A 4,313-nucleotide genomic window follows, 5' to 3' on the forward strand; every position below is an offset into this window, starting at 1 on the left:
AGAGTCTCTTCAAATTCCTCAACTCTCTTCCTCTCCATTGTCAAATCCTTGAGAGGGATTATACCAAACCTGGTTCTCACCATCATCATCATTGTGAGACAGCTGTTTGGATTTCTGGGAAGCAGTTAGGAAGGAACCAATCTTCATTGGTTGATGCTACGGTCTAGTAGCGGAATCCGGGAAGCTAGAAAAGAAAAAGGTTCGGCGCAACCTCGTTGGAGCAAGAAGCTTGGAGGGCTTAGGTGCACTGGGTAGATTAGGCTTGGAGGGTCTATTGCTGTCCTTGTATCCCAACTGTATTTTTTAGTGGATTGTTTACCGCTTGGAGGGCGGTGGAGAGGTTTTACGCCGAGGGCTTCGGTTTCCTCTTCGATAACACATCGTGTGTTGTCTTTGTGTTTGCATCTTCCTTCCTCTCTATTTTTGCCTTTTTATTATCTGCTGTGGATTTTATTTTGTTATGGCTTAGATAGTTTTTAACCAATTTCATATTATAGCATATGTTAAGTTTCCGCACACTAGTTGTTTGACATATTGCTTGAATTTGTTAAGTTGTAATTTGGGGGTCTAAACGTTCAAAGGTGTTTTTACACGTTTTCGAACTTTCACTACCCTCTACGAGTTTGACGACGAGAAGTGAGAACCCTAACATGATCACTCTTTTTGGGTTGTTTAGTTGGTTTTATGTTTCTGGGACTTTTCTGTTTTTCTGGATTTGGATTTTGTGGGCAGTTTGTTTTCTTGTGCATTTCAATTAATCATTGTGAAAAATTGTGCTCAGTTTATTGTCGGAAAATGACATTTGATCACTTATGTGATCATATATCTCTTCAATCATCAGAAATTGTTGAGTGAAACTTGTTCTATTAGAAAGTATACATACATGGCTTCAATATGGACACACATTTGACTAGTTTGAATTTAAAATGAGTGAGATATAATTTTTTAAATTTGGAGTAGGATCGATGTCCATCTGTGAAAGCCGCATTTGTAACTTTTGAGACTGCATATGCATCTTGTGGTGGAAAACCCTCTCTAAAAAACTCGAAAATTGAGTTCTAAAGAAAATTTTGTTACGGGTATGTTTCATTGTTTTGCACCCAAAAAAAAAGTATCGAAAGTCTAAACACATATCCCACAAAGATGGGATGTGATTTTCAAGCCCAAACTTCTCCTATAAAAGTCCTACATCTTAGAAAAACAAAGGAAATGATTTTCTAGAAATGATCCCCGATTTGTCTATATACATATATATATACATTGGACGTTAGGGGTTATTGTCAATTGTGATGCATCTATTACATGCAAAAGTGTAATACATTTTTCCTTCTTTTCCTTGCAAATTTATTTATACGAGCTATTTCATCTATTATCCTTGTCATGACCTAGGGGAGGGACTTGAAATAAAAATAGCTTAACATAAGAAATGAAGCTAACGAAACACAAGAAAAGGGGAAACAACTAACAAGAAAACAAATATAGAGATCATTCCAGAGTTTCCTCCCCCCACACAGAAGAAAAAATCTTGAGTGAGATGGGCGCATGCACCCATTGTCTCATTGACATGCGGGTCCCTCACACGTGAGACCCACATGTCAATGAGATAATGAACGCATGTGCCTGTCTCTCAAGATAACATCTCCACACAAAGACCTGTTAGAATAAAGACTAGAGTCTACTTTCTTCTATCTCTTCATTTACTATAACAAACTGATATTATTATTATTATTATTTATTATAAGATATATACAACCGGCAGTGGGACACCTAGTTGAGATCATTTATACCATCATTTAACCATTTTGGTGAGCCACGTGTTCATGAACTACAACCCTTTCTTTTCATCTCCAACTAGGATAAAATAACTCCTTTGAAAAGATTGTGGGTCTATTTGAATACCGTTTATTACTGAAAATTAAAAATTGAAAATTGAAAATACTGTAACAAAATAATTTTTAAACGTGTAAATAGTACTATGAGACCCAGTTTTAAAATTGTTTTTCTGAAAAAAAAGTACTTGTAGGTCTCATGAACAATGCACATGATCTACTAAAAAAATGTTGGACGCGCAAAACATGCTTGGCTTGCCACTATCCAATCATACACTGTGTTAGATTAGAAAGTTCACATTTGCATCCAAAAAAAGAAAAGAAAAAAAGAAAAAAAAAGAAAGTTCACATATTTAAGTACTTATGAAGTGTGAGGAGGTAAAAGTAGGAGTTCAAGTCTCTAGAAAGAAGTTTCACGTATATATACACTTAAATTAGAATATAGTAGAATTTTTATCTTTCTTATATATATATATATATAAAATGACAAAATTTAGGTACGGTACCTTAGATGCTGTTCTTTAAGTTCCCCTCTTAAAATTCAGTCATGTAACTACTTAACTAAAAAAATACGCTTTTATCCTATAAGAAAAAATCCACATGACAGAATATTAAAAAGGGAATTTAAAGAATAACACCTAAGTACTATACTTAAATCTTGTTCTATAAAAAAAAAGGTCCATGTTCCATTATGGTATTGATTGGGACTTGGGGGTAATCTAATTGAGGTTGAACAAATTTTTACTACAAACTTAATTGTAGCCTCTAAAGGTTACAATTCCCACTAAAAAACATTAGGCTAAAATGCAAAATATATTCTTTAATTTTCACTAGAATTCATTTCAATCATCTAATTCTACTTTCGTTTATTTTAGTTTTCTAAATATTCAATTTTATCTAATTAAGATCTCTTTGTCAACTTCTGTTAATTTTTTTTTTAGTTTTAGAAAATATTTTTTGGTCATTAATTGAATTTTTTAATTAACATGATTACATATTTTAAAAATCTAATTGTTGAATTATATGTTCTTTATGTTCTTAATACACATATTAAATTTTGTGCCAATTAGATGTTATTTACTATTCGATCTATAAACGTATAATTTTAAACTACAAAAATTTGAAATTTAAACATTTTATTAATGACATAATTTTTAATTTTTAATTTTCTAAAAATTTTGTAAGCACGAAGGATATAAGAAATTAAAAAAAATATAACCTCAAGGTTTTTGTTTGTTTTTTTATTTTTTTTAAATTTTTGAGAAGGAAAATATAACCATAGGTTACATCAAATTTATTGCGGACATCCTCCTAGGAGTAAGGAGGTTTTTGTCTTTTCACCCTAATTGTGGTGTTTTTTTTTTTTTTTTTTTTTTTTTTTTTGAGAATCCCCTAATTGTGGTTCTTAGTTCTTACACGTAGCACGTCTTTGCATGTTATATGGCAGCAAAGCTTAGTATAGACTTATATTAAAACGTTACTATCAGCTCTTCTTAAAAAAAAATAAAATAAAATAAAAAGTCATTTTTACATGTTAAAAATCTATTTTATTTTGTTCTAAAAAAAAAAAAAATCTATTTTATTATTTTATTACGTTATTTTACAACTCGCTATATATCAGATTTTTCATTTTAACATTAAACCATATTAAAATAATAATAAAAAACCCAGCTATATTAAAAAAATAAAAATAAAAACAAAAACCAAATCGACCACTACCGTCCATCACCCACACATCCCAACACCACCGGCCATTACCTCCATAATCCTCCACCACTATACCATAAGAACCCACCACCTGAGACATCAAAACCACCACAAAATCCATCCCAAAACCAAAACACAAACACCATCAGACAAACAAGAAGGAAAAAAAGAAAAAAAGAAAAAGAGAAATAAATAGAAGAGAGAAAGGCCGGCGGCCACTGGTGGTGGCTTCACCGGTGTGCACAGGAGAGGGACACCACCACAAAAGCCATCGATCCCAGCCCCACACCGTTTGAAACGCCGATCTCAAACCCAAATAAAAAAAGCTTTCCACAAGTGTGAAAGAAGAGGGAAGAATTAAAAAGCCGATCTCAACCCAGAGAGAAGAGAGGGGAAATAAAGAAAAAGAAAAGAAAAGAGAGATGACCAGCCTCTGTGAATGTGCGTGTGAGCGAAGAGAGAAGAAAGAGAAAAGAAAAAAAAAGAAAAAAAAGAAAGAGGGGCAGGAGAGAGAACAGAGAATAAAAAATAGTTTTTTAATTTTGCAACATTCTACCGTACGATTCTAGATTCTATCTATAGAATCGTACTGTAGCAAGGATTGCAAAAATGCTAAACTTTTTTAGCATTTGAAATACCTTGTAAATTTTATTTTTTTGGAGTTTAGTGTGTCAAATACTAAAAATTTAATATTTGACAGATGAGAATACGGATCAAGATAGGATTAATTTGAAAAGTAAAAAAAAAAGGGTCCATGTTTAGATGTTACTAATCAAA

Source organism: Quercus lobata, chromosome 6, assembly GCF_001633185.2.
Source record: "Quercus lobata isolate SW786 chromosome 6, ValleyOak3.0 Primary Assembly, whole genome shotgun sequence".
In the NCBI taxonomy this organism is placed as follows: domain Eukaryota; kingdom Viridiplantae; phylum Streptophyta; class Magnoliopsida; order Fagales; family Fagaceae; genus Quercus; species Quercus lobata.